Source organism: Hippichthys cyanospilos, chromosome 13 (genome assembly GCF_059441005.1).
Source record: "Hippichthys cyanospilos isolate Australia breed blue-spotted pipefish chromosome 13, RoL_Hcya_1.0, whole genome shotgun sequence".
NCBI lineage: Eukaryota > Metazoa > Chordata > Actinopteri > Syngnathiformes > Syngnathidae > Hippichthys > Hippichthys cyanospilos.
Genome location: NC_142381.1, coordinates 3,341,062 through 3,362,461, shown reverse-complemented (window position 1 = coordinate 3,362,461; position 21,400 = coordinate 3,341,062). Strand labels below are relative to the sequence as shown.

Genomic DNA, 21,400 nt, shown 5'->3' with positions numbered 1-21,400 from the left:
ATGTAAATTTTCCCTTGGCCTCCTGCTGGCCACCACGTAGCGCCGCCCCTGACCCTTCATACAAAAACCCACTGAACAAGACGTGACCTTGAGATGTGATTCCATTGTGGTCCCAGTGAAACCATCCACAAAAAAAAAAAAAAGAAAAAAACATCAATACGGGCAAATATGAAGGCGGCCTGTTTTGATTCCAGGTGCTTACATGAAAGCATATATTGCAGATTGCGTTTCACACTTAGCGTTATTGACGGCGGGGGGTCGAGGCTCTCGGATTCGGCCGGCCCACTCGTGATTCATTGCGCGCGTCAACCACAGGACCCCCCCAGCGCCTTTCCTCAGGTGAATTTGTTGATTAAAAGCTCACATTGTATGTGAGCATGTAATGTGCATATGTGTGAATGCGAAATGGACTGCACTCTTGTTCATGTGCCTTATAAATTTTAATATGAAAATCCAGCAATGGTATCTAAACTATCTTGATGCAAAGATTGTTTGTGGGCTAATGAGCAAAGGTGTGCACCCCATAAAGTTGCTAGAATTTTCTTGAAGTCACTAAAAAGAATCAGAGGTATTTGTCATTTTGGTACTAATAGTTTGTGAATTCAGATTTGTTTTTAAATTTGATTTTGTTCTATCATTTAAAAACGTTTTTCATCATTTTTTTCAAAGAATAGAAAATTGCCATGAGCTTCATTCATTTCTAAGATATTTTAAATATTATATTTCTAATATTTCTAATATTTTTATTTTATTTATTTTATTTTATTTTATTTTACATGTGTTTTTATTATATATATTTGTATATATATATATATATATATATTTTTTTTTTAATTTAATTATATATATATATATATATATATATATATATATATATATATATATATATATATATATATATATATATATATATATTTTTTTTTTTTTTTTTTTTTTTTTTTTAACCCCCAATGCATTTCAATGAGCATCATTTGTATGCGGATCTTCTGTATTAGCAGGCCGGCGCATGATTTATCCATTGCCAATAACGGTGGTCGACTATTTTTGATGTTACAAAAGGTTACATACTTGCACGCTTCCTTTTTCCATAGCACTATCCAACATCAGCAGCTATAATTAAATTTATTCCAGTTTGGAGGCACATTTGCAGAAAACGCTTTGACATTTCGCCGCATGTTTCTGAATGGAAATGGTTTGTTTGTTTGTTTGTTTGTTTGTGGGGCTTTAAAAGGTTACCACGGATCAAAATGTTTGATCTGCATGTTCCTGGTTAATATTTGAAAAGTTTGACTAAAAAGTGGGAACATATTATTGCATCATTTTATTATTACATCATTTTCATAGCGATGGAGTAAAGATATTTGAAGGACTTCTTGAAGGTAGAGAAGCTAAGTTGTGTGTGTGTTTGTGGAGGGGGGGGGGGTGTTGTTTTAGTGTGCCCAATTTGCACAAACTGATTGCATATTTTGTGTGTGTGACAAGGAGGTGCCCCGAATGTGGACGCCGTCGAGGTGCACGTGGAAGGTGAGGCCAGATGGTAGTGGTTATCCCTCGGCGGCGGCGCTTGGCGTGCAACCCGAGCTTGCAGGGGAAGGAACCCCCCCCCCATCCGAGAACCAGACGCCACATGTGTTGTGTGAGAGTAAGTCAAACCCCCCCTTAAAAAAAAGAAGCCCAGGAACCCCCACTCGCTTCTTGTCAGCCATCTTCTTCTATGTTGTTTTCTTGTTAACATTAAGTACATTTTTTTTATCACTTTATTAAATTCGCACACAGTTATTTGAATTAAATTTCTTTTATCTGGTTACCGGTTTGGAAATGTACATGATTCGGGACAGTAAATTCAAAAACAAAAGGTGGGCAGGAATCTCACTTATGTCAGAATTGTGATTCCATTTTCAGAATTCTAAATTTTTTTGAATTCTGACTTCCAAAATCGGACCTTATTCCTATAGCTCTCACTTTATTTATTCATTATTCATTTATTCATAACATTAAGTAAGAATACACCAGTTTAATAAGTATAATAAGTGTGGAGGTCGAACTACATAAAGTTGATTTAAAAATGATTTGGTTTGGTCTGCTTAACTCAGAATTCTGAATTAATTCTGAGTTGTAAGGTCAATGTATGAAAGAAAAAGGTTGGCAGGATTCGCACTTTCATGTCAGAATTTTGACGCTACTCAGAATTCTTTACTTTAAGGTCAAAAGTGAGAAGTCTGATTTTTCTCAGAATTTAATTTTACGGAAATTTACCGGAGAGGATTAGGGCCAGTGAAGGAAAAAAAAAGGGATTCTCACATTTATCTCATTTATATTAGTGCAACAAAATTTATAATAATTCCTTTTTAATGAGGGCCTTCCTGAAATAATTTCTCTATACTTCTATTGAGAGGCAGCATTTGGACAAAAGTATTTGGACGCTTTTTAATTCGTTAATCAGTAATCCTCCATGGGTACTATTGTTTGTCGGGGGTGAAGATAGTAATACCCTTTTTGACCTCTAGATGGCACAAAAGCCCCAAATCAAGTGTAGCCGTGGCGTAGCGGCAGCATAATTAAAAATTCGAGTGATAAGTTCGTGATTTAATTAAATGGCCCTGAAGCCAGCGACTGGCAGCGCAAGGTCGGCGTGGATGTGCAATATGTTTTTTTTTTTTTTTTTTTTCCCCCATTCTTCCACTCTCCTTCTCCGAGAGGCAACGTCAGGTTGGGAGTCTCTCAAGTTCAAGGCAGCATGAGATGTGGAGTGTGAGAGGAGAGAAATCCATGTGAATTAATAAATAATGTGCTGGAGAGGAGGAGCCGCTCCACATCGTCCTTCGGTGCACGCTGTGCGTGTTCATGCATGCAACCAAAAGTTTCACTCAACTCGGCAAGACTTTTTAAAATACCTCTTTGTGCTACCTGAACCCGCGTGGCAACATTTCCAACGCAAATGATGGCAATGGTTTTATTGGTTTCTCAACTATCGGTAAGGGAGGTGTTTATTTGCTTCATTCGCAGCTGTTAAAACTCACCTATTTGCCGTTTTTGTGCCTCTCTGGATGCCAAGGGTCCGCTGAAGTGAATTGAAGAAAATGACGAGTTTTTTCAGAGGGGTGGCCACTGAAAATCTTCGGTTTGTCATTGAAGCCTGCTGTTGTTGTAAATAAATAGAAAACTATCAGAAAGACCCGCGCACAGACGAAAAATTACGTTTAATATTTTGAGCTGTGCAATGAATGTGTATAAGGCATGTGTACTATTTTTCCCTTGCCACGTCCCCGCAACACACTTTTCCTTTGAGCACTTCATTCATTTTAACATTTGAACTCAGGGTGTGTAGACTTTTTCTCGCTACTTAATATGAGGAAATAAATGAGAGTTTTCGTATTTTGGACTAAATTGTATTGAGGTGGAAGAAACTCTTGGAATATTTTCTTTATCGAGACATTTTTTTTTTGTTTACGACGCATATTGACCTCGTCAGCCAGGAGTTAGCCGGAACCCCTCCCCTAGCGCGCCCCTCCCCACCCCCCCAATGGGCCTCAGGCTACAGGCGCTACACATGACCTTCCTCCTCATCCGCAAACCAGCTTCTCCTCCTCGCAGCATTCTTAGTCCTGGTCCTGGAGAAAATGCAAGAAGGCAGCCATAATGGACTCGTTATACTCTGGCAAGGGGGGAGGAGACTTGGGGGGGGGGGGGGCTCGGATGGGTGACGCCGGGTTTTGGGGCCGGAGGGCTGCCGGAGCGGGCCACGTCACTTACGACCCGCCTAATCGCATCTGACCTGTGTGAGAAGACAGAAAGAAATCTATCAGCTTCTTGTTGCTGCTTGTTGAGAGCACATCACAATGCATGCGCACACACACACACACACACACACACACACACACACACACACTCACACACAGACATCAAGAACCTAAAGGTCAATCTGGTAGTTCATGAGATTTGTCAAATTTGACCATTCGTGAGCTCGGGATGTTCGTAGGATTTTCTACAAAAACCTTTATCCAGTAGTAAAGAGGCACACTATCTAATGTTACGTTTTCTTTTCCAGAAAAAAAAATCTATTTTGCTTTTAAGAAAATTGATCATTTCAAGTAATTTTACACCCTTTTTTCTCACAGTGTTACAGCTGTCTACTTGGAAGCTGTACATCTTCCCCTATCTACATTGGACCCCTTCCGTACAAAATGAATCCATTCCGGAGTTGGGATCGTAAAGCGAAATCGTCGCATGGCAGGTGAAAAAAAACGGAAGCCAGGGACGCCGTAACCCGGTGGTCCACTGTATTTGTAAGTCTAACAATTTACAGTTTTTACTCAAAAAAAATTCAATGTATTTACTGTACTTCTTAAATTGAATGTTTAGTATCTTAAAAAAAAAAAAAAAAAAAAATATATATATATATATATATATATATATATATATATATATATATATATATATATATATATATATATATATATATATATATATATTTTTTTTTTTTTTTTTTTGCAATGATATATATATATATATATATATATATATATATATATATATATATATATATTTTTTTTTTTTTTTTTTTTTTTTTTAACATATTTCTCCATAGAAATCTTGAGTCCTCTACTTTCCTCCCCTTATATTTGGGGAATTTCGGTATTTTCTGGAGTTCTTAAATAAAATAGACTACATATGTAAAGTAGTTCCAAAACCTAATAAACCAGTCACAGATGGCTCAGCCCCCCCCTTTGCAAAATGCTGGTTGGCTTGGCTGAAATAAATATTTCACTGAAAAATCGAACAAAGGTACGCTAAATACGATGGGGCAACATTCCACTTTCTTCAACATACTACATGTCATTCCACGCAAATACTTCCTGAAATTTCACCCAAATCTTGTACACGATGTTGTTTGTACTCTCGTTGATATTTTTTCTCCCGCCTCAGCAGAAAAACGCAACAGCCCGAGCCTCGGTGTCGGTGTGGGCGGAAACTGCAGCGGGCAGTAGCCAGTCAAATCCAGGTCAGTTCTGGGTGGGGGGTGGGGGGGTAGTCTTGTGTAACAATAGGCGAGACTACAACTATGTGACCGAATGGAGACTTTCCATACAGTCAACAGGATCTGACCAAGTTAATCCTCTTGAGAGCGGCGCGGTCGCCTCTTAGGACGGATTACGCACGCGCTTCTCCTCTGCGGCACATCTGTCCTTCTGTCTGTCTGTCGGCCGTCAATCAATCTGTCTGTCGTACAGGATCCGTTCGAAAAAAAAAAAAAAAAAAAGAGGCCCCTAAACCAGAAAAGAGATAATAGAGTTAGTTCCTCTCTGGTCGCTGTGGAAACCGTCTCCCAAAATATCAGCGTCCCCGCCCACCCCGACGACCCCAATCCAGACACATGGGCCGCCCACACACACGTGTTCTTCATTTACATCCCGGGTCACTAAAAGGGTGTGCGAGCGCGGGTTCCATATGGATTTTTTTTTTTTTTCCTCTTGGTCTAAACAATTAAAACTTTGTCGCCGGCCCTTTAAAAACATGGCCGCCTACATAGTCGTTTCGCATTTAAATGATGCATGTCAGTGTTTTTAGCGTGGTATTTAGAGGTTAAATAAATAATAACGATAAACGCCCCCGCTGGGTTCACTCCAGTCCGACGTTTTGTTGATGTGGCTTGTATATTTGTGAAAAAATAACAGTCTAGTAAGTTTGGAATAAATTTGTGACAGTCCTGCAATTTTTTGGTACTTGTATATTACATTCTTGTGCAATTCCAACTTTTTCCAATAACCCTTGGGGAAATTTTGACCCAACTCGGGCTTTTTGATGCATGAAATCAAAGCAAAAAAAACACTTGGAGGCAAAAATATTGCAAAGAATGTCAAAACATGACGACTTCGAACTTTGACTTGCACACGTAAGGTTGAGAGGTACATCTTATAGGTGTCAAATTTAGCCCATGTCATTCTCATTTACTGCCATTCAAAAATTACGTGTTCTCAATTGTGGACATATTAAAAACCCCATGTTTTATGATGCATTTCTTCCAATTTTTGCATTACTCCTTTCAATAGCAACTCGCGAACGGGACACAATACAAATTTTTGTGTTGACACCCTAAAACCCCTAGGGGCCCGCTAATAGCCAACTAATGACATTTGCAAGGGTTTCAATGATTTCAATGATTGGCTTAGCCTGGACTCCCATAATGCAAACGTCTTAAAAAGTCCCAATACTCTATTTATAACATAATAAATATTCCTACTTCAATTTCATAAATATATAAATATGCAGGTTAGTTAGCCCACTTACTCTATAGTCCACTTATTTTGCTAGTTTCCGCAGCATTTTATTTTATTATTATCAACGTCTTTCGCGGCTAAAAAAATAGCTTACGTCTCTCACAAATTTGAGTTGCAAGTCTAACCTAAGGATTGTAAAACACAATTTTGACTAAAATCGTCATAATATTGTCAGGTAAGCAGAAAACGGATCCCAATCCGTATTAACACTCGGGCTACGTACAACTTCCAAATCTCACGTTGGAGTCAAAGCTAGTTTCCCTCCTGCGTTCCTAATGAGAGAATATCTGCGAATCACTTTTGTCCTTGATTAGCCATGTTAATTTATGCAAGGCGCCACCCGACTAATACAATTTCAGAATATATAAGTGTGCCTCGCGCTGCGGTAATGAGATATGCCAATAATAGTATGTAAATGTGCTGAATTATTGAATAGGCATGACTGAGGATTTCTTATTAGTTTGCATGTTTATCTGCTCCCCTCTCCCTTTCCCCCCCAAAAAAGAAGAAAAATACATCAATTTTTCAGTGCGCCGCAATCCAATAAGTCAATCTAATCAAACACAGAATCAATAATTCAGCCATCAACAGCTGAGTTATTTTTAGTTTGTCTTGCGCTGCCAAAATGTAACTTTTAGGAGATTTTTTTTGGGGGGGGCAAAATTGGTTTGATGTTGCGAAACTTGGCCCGTGTGGCCTTGTTCATAAACTTATGACTGATCTGAAATCAATACGGTTTAGCAGACGCTCACCGAGAATTAGCTCAAAGTGCGCGATTTTAATGACTCAGCACCCACTGGTGCAGAATACTTCTAAAAAATATGCCTTTTAAGGAAAAGTTATCAAACTAAAATATAATATAATATTTTAAACAGATATTGAAAAAAAAAAACAGTAACTAGGAGACGAGGATGCAAAAACCAAACCGACTAATAAACCAAATGATTCCAATTCGTGCTGTATTGTTGTAATTAAATGATGAATATGTACCTTACAAATTCAAATCAAATTCATATGTACAAATTTTAAAAAATGTAAAACTTTTGTGTGGAATGTTTGTCTTTGTACAAAGAGGGTCATAAAAAAATAAATCTAATCGATAAAAAAAATGCATACATGTCCTATACAAAATAATGATTATGAAACACGTCAAAATAGATGGAATTAAAAAAATTGGCCATCTTTTCATAATTAAACATAGATTATTAAAAAATACATAAATATGATATAAAATATTTTAAAAAATGATAAATGCATACATAATCTCAAAAATTATGAACATAATATTGATACATGGATTACAATTATACATACATACACACCAATACATTTTTATCTTCCAATTATATGTTCTACGCAAACCCATATACAATACGCAAATACATGATCATGATTAATATTGTTTTTTGCGGAATATGTATCAAGAAGAAAAATCCACTCGTTTGTGTACATCTCTTCTGGCTTGCCCTTTTGCCTCTTTCATCAATTTGAAAATGACATCATAGTTGCTCAGTGCTTGGGTAACAGCCAATCGGGGCTCAGCTTGCGAATGTCACATGACCTCACAGAAAATAGGTGTGCAGTGATTCTTTGCTACCTGAGGACACTTGGACCATATATATATATATATATATATATATATATATATATATATATATATATATATAATTAATCATTAAATGTGTCAAGTATATGGAAGTGTCTGGTTGCAGCGAATGTCTCGTGTCCTCCGTCGTTGGTCTTGCGCACTCCCTCCATCGGCCGGCGCTTTCCTCATTTGCAATGATTATGTTATCAGGGCAGCCAGGCAAAAGGGTGGAGCAGCCATAATTTCCAGCGCCGGATTAGGCAGAAATAACGAGGTCACCAAGTTACAGTTGCCATGGTGACGACACATCCAAGAACACAGGATGCCGTTGCTAAAAAAGAAAAAAAAACAATAGGAGAAACAGGAAGGATCTTTTTATATATATATATATATCTATATATATATATATATATATATATATATATATATATATATATATATATATATATATATATACACACATTTTTTTTCACACTCTTACTCCCATCTCGGAAGCCCCCCCCCCCCCCCCCCCCCCCCCACACACACACACACACACACACTTTTTTTGTTTTGACAGAATTTTCACAATAATAGTCAGTGAATTTCACAATAATAGTCAGTGAATTTGCATGCGTCTATTTCTTTGCATGACTGCAGATGATCTCAGACGACTGCAGCCCGGGGCCCCAAGAGATGGCTGACTTTGGCCCTTACAATGTAAAAAATGCGAAAAATGCGAAACGATAACGTGTCAGGTATCCCCTGCGCGGAGGCCACAAGAGACTGCTGATATTAGTTCATATTAACAACGCAACAATGAAACCTCCCTATTGGGGCCCTCTACTAGAAGGTTTGTTATTAATGTTGTTAATTATTTGTTAATCATTGTTGATTATTTTGGAAATGTTACTTTGCTTATCTTGCTTCCTTGTTTCAGGTTTTGCTTTGTTTTTCTTTTTTTTGGGGTTTTTTTTTTTTTTCATGGTCCTACTTGCCTGGGGCCCCGTGCTGAAAGAGTCCCGAAAAGATGGCCCTTACAAATGGCAAAATTGCCGGAGCAATGACAACATGACAGAAAATCCCTTGCATAGGGGCCCTTTTCTAGCAGTTGCAGGGGGCCCTCAGCAACCTCCCTAATGGGGTCCTCTACTAACAGGTTTGTTGTTTATTATTTGTTTTGTATCATTTAAATTTAATCATTTATGTGTGTGTGTCGGGGGGGGTCCTATTTGCTCGGGGTTTGCTGGGGCTCTCAAAATATACCTGGCAGGTCCATACAGATTGAGACACCTATCAAAGCTTCCTAACAAAAAAAATAAATAAATTAAAAGAAAGACAGAGCCTTTTTGGCACGTTTTGTTGTATGCCCCCCCAAAAAAAGAAACATTTTTTTTAAAGATTTGCTGACCTGCGGCATCGATCGCTGACGTTTGCCAAGAGCTCACTGGGCTCCCGTTCAAGCGCATCACCTCACAATTCCCATGATGCACCTGCTTGCTGGGAAGGGGCGGGGCCAATAATCAGCAAGACTCCTCTTTATCGGGCTTTTGTCAACATACAGGATGCAAACTATCATTACAATATTGTGACAATTATCATTTATAATTGCCATCATTATTTTGTTTGGACTATTTATGAATTATGGCTATTTATTTAGTATAATTTGTCATTTATTCACGTTTTACATTTATTAATCAGCATTTATTTTATTGTTTATTTGTTATTAATTTTTAGTAATTCATTTTTCCATTTAGGAATGTATTAGTAATGTATTATAAATAATGTATTGTATTATAAGTAATTTATCCTCATTATCTACATGCATGGACTTTTTTAAATGTCTTTTTTATTATATATGAATACATACATACATAACATACATCTTATTATAATTATATGTATATACTTTCAATATTTTAAATGTATTGAAGGCAAACGGCCAATTTTACATATTTTTCAATGTAGACATTTATTTTGAAGTAATTTGTCTTCATTATTATTATTTACGTACTATATTATTATTTATGTCGTGGATTTGTAGTATTATTTATTTATTCATTATTATTGTTGTTAATAGTAATACTAATAATAAAAATATTAATAATAAATCAATAAATAATATCGAAAAGTCATCTCTCTATCCCCGAGTAGGCATCACCCAGCTATTCATGGAATTCAAAATTTATAAGCCATGACTAATGAATGCCTATAGATGGTAGCATTGGCCCACTCTGAACTTGAGATCAGCACAGCTTTTGAGTGGAAAATAAAGATTAGGAAGTGAATTTTCACTCCACGTCAATTATGAGGGAGAGAAATGGCAAGATGTTTCTTTGCAAAGGGCTGCAAGCAAACGAGATGGAAGTGAGAAAAGGTATCAAAATCTTCAAAATGTTGAAAATATTTTACAAAATATTCTTGAAAGTTGTGGGCGGGAGTGTCGCAGTTGTTCAGCTTTGCAGAAGCTTTAAAGAAGCACGACGTGACGTCAGCTAAGAAAGTAGCTTCTTCCAGCTAGCTGCACCAGCTTTAAAAACGATGGCTTTAATTAGCATGATTTTTATGTTGCGCGTGTGCGAACGGCGCCGGAACATTCATTGTGCTTCTGGATTATTCTGGCTGCCTCACATCAGGTAGCTCAGAGAGATGGGCTGCTTGTGTGTGCGTGTATGTGTGTGTGTGTGTGCGTGTGGGTGTATAAGCGGCGATGTGTGTACGTGCATGTGTGTGTGCGAAGCTGCTGCCATGCCTACGAGATGGGGGGATGGTAGCAGAGCTCAGCCATCGTTTTTTTTTTTTTTCCTCCTCCTGACCATCAAGTTTGGGCTTGCACAACCGCCTTCCTGTTTTACGCCAAATATGATATCGAACACATCAAGATGGGGACAACAACGGGGGAAATTGATGAGATATGACATGTTCGGCCATATTAGCATATCAAAAAGTGGGAAGAAATTGGGAGGAAGATGCTCTTATGATTTGCATGGAAAATCAAATGAGGGGAAAAAAAAGGTTGAAAATTGCTATATTGCAATGTTTTTATGTGAAACATGTGACCAAAAATGGAGAAAAAGTTCAAATATCTGTCTTGCAATGACAGCATCTTAAAATTGGGAATGTTACGATCGCGCACAGAGCGCAGTTATGATGCTATATAAATGTTCTAGTTACAAGGACGTTCAGCACAAGCCTAAGCCAAGGCTGCACAAATATAATTTGGATCAGCACCAAAATGAACGCCACTTTCAGTTCATTTTTTTCACTTAAGAGGAAGGATGTGATGGCCATAGGGAAATTCGGGAGAGTCCTGAGCGGCTGATGGATTTTAAATGGCCCGTCCAAAAGGCGCTTTGGGGCTTGCCTGAAATTTTAACATGATTTCCGCAGGTATCGGCAAATCTTATGTAATTGTAAGGTTTTGTTTTCAAACTAAGAGCTAATTAATTGGAACATAAAGCAACGCATCGCTAAAATTTGTTAAAGTGACTCCTTTGCCAAATGTTGTATGCCTTTGCTTTGTTAAGTTTTTCACGGATGTGCATTGTCGTTACGTAGTTTTTGTACGTCATTGAAAGAATATTGTGAAAATATTAGCGTATTTATTCATTTAGTGCCAGTCATTTTCCATTCCTTCTTTAGACCAAATGAAATAAATGTCTAAATATATACATAAATAAACACCTGGGATGTCTATGTAGAGTCTTGAAATATACATAAAATGGCGCCTTTGGGATTGAATGAGTTAAAATTGGCAATTAAAAAAAAAAAAAAAGGAAACTGCCCAGGCCTCTGTTCAGTTGGTTTAATTAAGGCTGCGTGTGTGGAAAAAAAGAAAAAGCAAACATGATTACTCCCATGAAAGCGCTTTTGACTTTGCACGCTTGCAGTGGTTGTTGTCAACGACCTCCATTTGACCTCTGTCCGCCTGCCAAAAGTTGTCGACGACGCTTGGCCGAGCGGCGTTGGCTCCGCTCGGCCGGGGAACACGTTTTGGCCCCGAAACATCTGCAGCGGAGTGAGGGGGGAAGGAGGATGGCGGGGGAGGGGGTGGGCGGGGGGAGTGCTGGGCGGGGGGGGGGGGCAGGCAGCAGAATCTGATGAGGACTTTTCGAAAGGATAAATCCCAAACGGCCAGGGTGGGCCGTTTTTTAAATTTATTTTATTTTTTTCACGCCGCAGTAAAACGAGCAAACGCAATCGTGGATCCACACGCCGAAAGGAACTAAAGTGCGAGCTGAAGCCCAAACAGACGACATTTCAACGCGGCCCAGCGGGAATTTGACAGAACATCCAGATTACTCACTAAATAAATATTTTGTCCCAAATATAACATGCAATGTAGAATTGCAGTCATAAGTTTCATTGTACTTAATTGCAAATACAAAATGTCATTTGCAATTGATTGCGACTCGAATATGAAAATGGTTTTTAAACCAGTTTAAACATTGTAATCCAATTGACATTTTAGAGTCGAAAAAAATTGATTTAATTTTTTTTGGGCACTGGTTCTCAAATGGGGAACACATGTACCCCTGAGGTACGTAAAAGCACTCCAAGCCATGACAGGAACAGGCTCCTTTGCTAAAAATCTGCCTTTATTTAAAAACATGGCCATTAGCGACAACATTTTCGAGCAGACGAGCCAGAAATTAAAAAGAGGAATCGAATTTAATGATTTTCATTGCCATACTGTGTCAGGGACAGTACTTATTTCTTTTCAAATTGAGAGCAAATTAATTCACACATGAATGAACTTGTTTTTTTTTTTTTTTTTCAAAGTAAGAGTACTTTTTGGACCATAAATCAACCTATTGCATAAATGTTTTAAAGTGACTCGTTGCAAAACGTCTTTTTTTTTGTTTGTTTTTATGAAGACGTGCATTGTCATTAGTGATACAATTTTCCAGCGGAAAAGCAAGAAATACAAACAAACAATCTAATTTAATACTTTTGAATCCCATGGCTGGGACAGTACATATTCATTTTCAAATTAAGAGCAAATTAATTGGAACACGAAGCACCCAATTGCTAAATTTTGTGACTCCTTTGCAAAATGCTATGTGCCTTTTTCGTTGTTTCATACAACTGCACAATTTTGCAGCAGACGATCCTGAAATATACATTTGAGTTGCTGAATAAAATATGACCTAATATACCACTATACATATGTAGTTCCAGATAGAGATTCAAACCCAGATCTTTCATAGATGCTAACCACGGAGTTGCCCATGAGAAGCGAGCTGCGTACCCCACATCAGTATCAACACCCGCTCTTTAACTTCCTACCAATAGATGGCACTGTGGTTTTAAGGAAACTAAAGGTGACTTTCTCAAAGTTGAGAGGCAAATTTTTTGCTCTTTCCCCAAATCTGCGGGGCAAGTCATTAGCGGCCCCACGCTAACGCCGCTAAGGTGTTTTGCCTGAGCCAAAGAGACGTCCCCTTAAACGCACCTTCGGGTGGGGACGCACATTTTGAAGACTTTTTTTTTTTTTTTTTTGCATGTTGGGCTTCCTGCCGCGGGAGGGTAAAATTCCGTTCTCTCAGAGGAGCTCGGCATCCTGCATGAGCCAATTCCCGGGAGATGTGCCCCCCCCCCCCCAACACCCTCCCTTCTTTCTCTCTGCATGTCCTCCAGACAGCCGAGCCCCGGCACAGGCTCGCTTATTAACTGACCTGGGGGGTGTTGAGGGGGGCCAGTGGAGGGATGGAGGGAGTTGGGGGGGGGGCTCAGGGAGGCAGGAGGAGGAAGTGGTGGGTGAGGAGGAGGAGGAGGAGATGAGGGGAGGGGGGTGTTCGGAATTGTGTGTGTACGTGTGTGTGTTACTGTTTGTGCATGTGTGCGCGCCAGTCTGAGTGTGATCAAGGGTGATGGGTTGCACGGGTGTGTGCGTGCGTGCGTGTTTGATTTGGTGTGTGTGTGTGAGTCTAAGTCAGAACTGGTAGAAAATATTAACCCTTCGCTCGCCGCACTGCTGTGAAGTGAAAACGAGCTGAACTGTTTGTGTGTATGTGTGTGTCTTGTGTTTTTTTTGTTCGTATTTTTCATCACGTGTGCTATGTGCGCCAGTGTGTGTTTCTGTCCGATATGTTTGTGCGAGTGCGCTAATGTGTGTGTGTATTTGACGCGCTTTTGGTTTTGCTACATGGTGGGGGCTCGTTTTGTGGATTTTGTTTTTTACTGTCTTTGTGGGGACCATGTATCCTTGTGGGCCCATTTTGGTGGGTGCCACTATTTTACAATCTTTGTGGGGACCTTTTGTCCTTGTGGCGCCCACTCTTTTTGACCGTCAAGACTTGGTTTTAGAATTTTTGGGGCGAATTTGATTTGGGTTGAGGTTAGGGGAAGGGTTAGGAAATCAGTTGTGATGGTTCAGGTGGGGGTCAGGGGCTAGAAAATGCACAATATGTGTATGTGCATGTGTGTGTGTATACATATATATATATATATATATATATATATATATATATATATATATATATATATATATATATATATATATATATATATATATGTATATATATATATGCACATAAATAAGCATATTTGCATATTACAGATAAATAACAAGTATGCTGAGTATCGCCATGCCGACAGAGACAGTGAAACTGTATCAAAATTGAATAAACCTAACTGAAAAACCCTCATTTTTATATATTTATGGTACGGGCCAATCAGAGGGGACCATTAAGTGAAAATGCTCATTTTACAGGAGTGCGGAAAAGGATGACATATATATATGATATATATATATATATATATATATATATATATATATATATATATATATATATATATATATATATATATATATATATATATATATATATATATATATATATATATATATATATATATGTTACTAATAATAACTGTAATAAGTTTTGAAAAGCGCACACGCTGCAGATAAAAACGGTGACGCGTTCAAGGACACGCTAGTCCCCCATCCACAATATAGGCCTAAAGTTGTAGCGCGCGTCCTTAAGCCTCAATGCTTTTCTCGATTGTGTCGTACTCTCCTTTCAAACGTAGTCCCGCGATCTCCTGTGCGCGTCCATTCGTCATCCCGCCGCGTGCGAATAAAGACTTTGGCATTCTGTAATTGCGCCGCTCGATTTTTGTCTGCGCGTTGCATAATTGAAAAGTGCTTTTCAATTAGCGTTTTGACGCAAAGAATCGAATACATGTGAAAATAAATCCTGTTTTGGTTTCACTTCACCCATGTTATGAATATTATCATTATTATTATGAATACCAATAATAATAATTATTATTATTGTTCCTAGCTAGCAGTTGCGAGGTAAGAGGTTGAGGGGTAAGAGATGGAAGAGGAGGAGGGAAGGAGGAAAAAAAAATCACTCACGGCAAAATGCAAATGAGCCTGGAAGCTATTACGATGCTAATGAGATTCCACCATAGAAGAAGTTGCTGCTCCGCGATTCGGGGTATATTTCATCCATATTTGGCTGAGCTGCAAACAGGCGACGTTCGAATTGTTTTTTGAACTTTCAACCCGCTAGTAGGGATGTACTTCAGCTAGCTTTTTATTTTGCTTAGCATGTTAGCTTAGCATTTATAAAAATGCTCTATCGTACCGGTTTTATTTTGCCCCAAATTGTACGCGTTTCATTTGAAAAGATTTCCTTATATGGAAGTTGTTTTAAGATGGTGTCTGTTTTAAATTTCAGCTGCTAATTCTGCAACACAAATTGCTACTTTCCTATGAGCGAGAGCAATTTTTTGGTCATACTTCAGTCTAATTTTGTTTTTATTATAACGCCAATAACAATTCCGTCTTCAAAATTTACGTCCAAGGCAATTTAGGTCTAACGCATTGTATACATCAAAAGTACTTTTATTTTCTTGAAACCGACTCAGACTAGCAAAGGCACCGGTGTCAAAGTCAAGGCTCTGGGGCCAGATCTGGCCCGCCAGATCATTTTATGGGGCCCATAAAATGCTGATTTTACTTTAGGTTGTCTTCAACTTTTCAAAATTCTGGGGAAAAAAACAACCATTTTTTTAAATTCCCAATCTCTCTTCTAAACAGTTTTTGGTCCTCTGGTCTTTGATTTCAAAACTATGAACACAAATCAAATTTATTTGACTTCAGTCTCACCGGCCCTCTGACAGAAACTAGAACTACAATGTGGCCCACGATAAAATGAGTTTCCAGATCTAAGACATTTTAATCCCAACAATTTCTTGACAGAGATGAAAAAAATATATATATTAAAAATTTATATATATATATATATATATATATATATATATATATATATATATATATATATATATATATATATATATATATATATATATATATATATATATATATTAGGGCTGTCAAAGTCATCTTTGGAGATTTATTTAGGTTTTATAAAGTGTAAAAAAAAAAGCTTCGGAGGACAGACCCTGGTGCAAAAACAGCGTTTTCGACTGACCTTTTCGTCATTTTACATTAAAAATGATCTGGATGGCACACTGAAAAAAAAAAAAACATGCTGAATTTGTAAATCCAACTTCAAACATCATATTAATTGTACATCTTTAGCAGCTCAAGTTACCTGCACATAACAGAATCTGAAGACGACGCAGGGTTCGAACCCAGAACTTTTTAGTCGCGAGGCGTCGGTGCAAAACCTTAGTCCATCCGCGGACGAGAAATACATCGTACCTTCGGAGTTGCGAGCGAGGAAGAGGAGTTGTAAAACATGGCAGCAAACACTTGTGGGTGAGAAAGGAAATGGGTCAGGACACAAGCACAGACAAACCGCTTCTCTCGCCGTGTTACCATGGCAACGCACCCTATCTCCCCACACTACCTACTTTTGGCAGACACACACGCGCATGCACACCTCAGCAGCCACAGGTTTTGCACCTGAACGCACCGCTGCAGCGGCTGCTGTTCCTTGAACGCACCTTATCATCCCGCCTGATAAAGTTGTAGATGCTCGCTTGTGCAACAACGCACCTTAAAGCTTTAATTGTGATGTTTATGCGCACTTTAATTAAACACAATGGCTGGGGTTTTTCGCGCCAAGCTAAAATGTGAAGCCCATTTTGCTTCCAATGAATTCAAAAAACAACAAGGCCAATTTGGAATCTTCAGTGATATGTTTTGAAATTAAGTACTGTTTATATGATGTCAAATAAGTAACAGTACTTCTAGTAACAGTAGAAGTCATGATTTAGCTCTTGTACTTAATTAAATGTAACTCTTGAAAACTGAAATGTGGTACAGAAATCTACTGAAGTACAAAAGTAAAAATGAAGTTTCCCTGTCGCTTGAATACAGCACACATTTTTACAACATGGAGTTAAATTATATACATAACTTTATCTTTTAACGTTTAAAGAAGTAACTGTACTCAATTCAATAGTTCAATGATAATGTTAACAAAAAAAAAGATCCGCAATTTTGCTTATTTTACCTAGCGTTAGCTCAACGTTTATGCTATCCGAACAACATTGATTCATAGTTTGCTAATTTTAGCTTGTATTAGCTTAGTTTTTATGCTAGCTAAACAACATTGATTGTGTTTATTTTACCTAGCATTACCGTAACGTTTATGCTAGCAAAAACACACTGATCCACTATTTTACCCATCACTGCAACATTTATGCTTGCAAAACAATATTGATTCATAGTTTGCTAATTTTAGGTTGTATTAGCTTAGTTTTTATGGTAGCTAAACAACATTGATTGTGTTTATTTTACCTAGCATTACCGTAACGTTTATGCTAGCAAAAACACACTGATCCACTATTTTACCCATCACTGCAACATTTATGCTAGCAAAACAATATTGATTCATAGTTTGCTAATTTTAGGTTGTATTAGCTTAGTTTTTATGGTAGCTAAACAACATTGATTGTGTTTATTTTACCTAGCATTACCGTAACGTTTATGCTAGCAAAAACACACTGATCCACTATTTTACCCATCACTGCAACATTTATGCTAGCAAAACAATATTGATTCATAGTTTGCTAATTTTAGGTTGTATTAGCTTAGTTTTTATGGTAGCTAAACAACATTGATTGTGTTTATTTTACCTAGCATTACCGGAACGTTTATGCTAGCAAAAACACACTGATCCACTATTTTACCCATCACTGCAACATTTATGCTTGCAAAACAATATTGATTCATAGTTTGCTAATTTTAGGTTGTATTAGCTTAGTTTTTATGGTAGCTAAACAACATTGATTGTGTTTATTTTACCTAGCATTACCGTAACGTTTATGCTAGCAAAAACACACTGATCCACTATTTTACCCATCACTGCAACATTTATGCTAGCAAAACAATATTGATTCATAGTTTGCTAATTTTAGGTTGTATTAGCTTAGTTTTTATGGTAGCTAAACAACATTGATTGTGTTTATTTTACCTAGCATTACCGGAACCTTTATGCTAGCAAAAACACACTGATCCACTATTTTACCCATCACTGCAACATTTATGCTAGCAAAACAATATTGATTCATAGTTTGCTAATTTTAGGTTGTATTAGCTTAGTTTTTATGGTAGCTAAACAACATTGATTGTGTTTATTTTACCTAGCATTACCGGAACGTTTATGCTAGCAAAAACACACTGATCCACTATTTTACCCATCACTGCAACATTTATGCTAACAAAACAATATTGATTCATAGTTTGCTAATTTTAGGTTGTATTAGCTTAGTTTTTATGCTAGCTAAACAACATTGATTGTGTTTATTTTACCTAGCATTACCGGAACGTTTATGCTAGCAAAAACACACTGATCCACTATTTTACCCATCACTGCAACATTTATGCTAACAAAACAATATTGATTCATAGTTTGCTAATTTTAGGTTGTATTAGCTTAGTTTTTATGGTAGCTAAACAACATTGATTGTGTTTATTTTACCTAGCATTACCAGAACGTTTATGCTAGCAAAAACACACTGATCCACTATTTTACTCATCACTGCAACATTTATGCTCGCAAAACAATATTGACCCACAATGATACTCATTTTAGTGTTTAGTACCATGATTTTATGAAAATATGAACACATTTTGCCTTAATTGAGTGTATTTTATGTTGAAGAAAAAAAAAAGATCACATTATAACGATCTGGCTCCTGTACATTAGCAATTGTATCATGTACTGTCAGAGCATTGACTGTACTCGAATACAAAACTAAAAATAAAGTTTTGCTGTAATTTAAATACAACACTATTTACTACGATGAACTGTTAGGCATTCGCTAGCATTAGCTCAACTTTAATGCTAGCAAAACATTACCGCAGCGTTTATCCTACCTCAACAACATTGACCTTAATGTTTGCTAATTTTAGCTAGCATTTAACACTAGCAAAACATAGATCCATAATTATGCTAATTGTGTCAACTGTCTAACAAAAACAATACTAAATTGGCTATTGATAACAAGTGAAAAAGATCTTTAATACTTGCTATCTGCGGAAGGATCCAAAATGACGTTAGCGTCCAGGTTTAAGAGTGACGGCACAATAGCGTCAATTTAATATGTAAACGTTTCCGATGCGCTGCTTAACTGAACGCATGTCGGCGTCACTGGAGTGGAAAAAGCGCTAGAGGCGAGTCAGCCAATCCTGTTAGAAAATGTCAATTGAAAAGGTCTTGAGATATTAAAATATGTCGTTTTTAATTAAAGCTTTATTAATAGATTTTTCAAAAGTTTTTCTCCCTTTTTTTTTTGGGAATATGAATTACCCTAACGGACGCCCGAGGCGTTTGGATTACAACAGTTATCTCGCTCGATACGGACTGCGCGCAACCCTCCCTCCTTCCCGCCATTTCGGATTAAAAGTCAGACTTCATGAATGCTACTCATTAATTCCCAGTGTGAGCCATTTAAATGTGCGAAGCAGTCTCTGCGCGTCTTGTTTATTTTTAGACGTATGAAGCCCAAAACTGTACTTCTCTCCGACAAGTTAGGAAATAGCCAAAATAAGGCTAAAATTTACTTTGTGTTTTTTTGTTTTCAGCTTCCTTTTGGGTCTGCTCGCGATTGACTCGTCAACCAACAAAATGGCGAAATGACCACAATTTACAAACGGGCTTCGTGTTTTATACCGAGTCATCAAAATTTACCGCCTCTCAAACTCAAAATTTGCATAATCTAGAGTGGCTAATCTGTCCCAATTTGGTAGCAATCAGACCAAATCTCAAGGGTGAGACTCCTGCAAATGACCTCAAATCAATATAAAATGTCTGTTCTAACCAACTTCCTGTGTCTTTTCATGCATGTTTTTTGTATTTAATGGTTCGATTATGAATTATGTTTGATGGCTGACTTTTCATGGTTTCTTCCCATTCATCAAAATCTATCGCCTCGCCTCTCAAAGTCAAAATTTGCATAATTTATAGTGGCTAATTTGTCCCAATTTGGTAGCAATCAGACCAAGTCTCAATGGCAGACATCCTGTGTCTTTTTGGGTATGTTTTTTTTTGTAATTCAGGTTTCTTTGAGGGTCTGTTAATTTCTACCAAATTTGATGGTTCGGCCTTCCTGTGTGGAGTTTGCATGTTCTCCCCGAGCCCATCTGGGTTCTCTCTGGGCACTCCGACTTCCTCCCACTCTCCAAAAACATGCAGGGCAGGTTAATCGAACGTATTAAATTGTCCTTAGGTGTGATTGGGTGCATGCATGGTTGTTCATCTCTGTGTGCCCTGCGATTGGCTGGCAACCAGTTCAGGGCGTTCCCCACCTACTGCCCAAAGTCAGCTGAGATAGGCACCAGCAAGCCTGCGACCCTTGTGAGGATAAGCGACTATACAGTTGAAAATGGATGGATGGATGCACGGATAATGTTGATAGACAAAGTTTTACATTTTGTGTTTTGGAGCGCAGGCTCGGGGAGAACATGCAAACTCCACGCAGGAAGGCCGGAGCGAGGTGGATTTGAACTCGGGTCCCTGAACTGTGGGATGGACGTGCTAACCACTGCACTACTGAGCCCAACTAGAAAATGATGAATTTTTAATGCTTGATTTTAGTAAGTATAATAAAGCCGAAGTTTAAAGTGGCCCCCGAAACCTCCTTTTTTTCCCCTATGTGGCCCTCAAATTAAAACGTTTGGACACCCCTGCTCTAAATTGTCCTTGGGCTTGATTGTGAGCGTGAATGGTCGTGTCTGTATTCAGGGTGTCCCCCGCCTACTGCCCAAAGTCAGCTGAGATAGGCACCAGCAAGCCTGCGACCCTTATGAGGATAAGCGTCTGTCGAAAATGGATGGATGATTGATCTTGATAGACAATAGTTTGACATTTTGAAAACTCCATTTCTCATTGCAAGACATTTTTGGGGACTAAGTTTCTGCGCCCGCCCCCTCCCCACTACGAACGCACGTGAACTTCGCAGGAGTGCAAAAGTCAAGAGGAAATCTGATTTTGGGGAGGGGGGGGGGGTCTTTGCAGGAAACGACCCCCCCCACCCCCACCCCAACGCCTCCTCCTCCTCCGCCGCCGCACACTGCTCCACATCTGCCCCCTCCCCCTCGCTCTCTTCCTCCTCCTCCTCCTCCTCG

General features: G+C 38.2%; 1 long non-coding RNA gene across 1 annotated transcript; it reads left to right on the top strand.

Moving 5' to 3' along the window:
• Nucleotides 1-1,493: 1,493 nt before the first annotated feature.
• Nucleotides 1,494-20,351, top strand: LOC148413463 (uncharacterized). Its single transcript, XR_015867653.1, has 6 exons — nucleotides 1,494-1,642; nucleotides 4,119-4,286; nucleotides 4,930-5,002; nucleotides 8,506-8,698; nucleotides 8,786-9,004; nucleotides 19,859-20,351. It is a non-coding gene; the product is annotated as an uncharacterized LOC148413463 (long non-coding RNA).
• The last annotated feature ends 1,049 nt before the right edge of the window (nucleotides 20,352-21,400 follow it).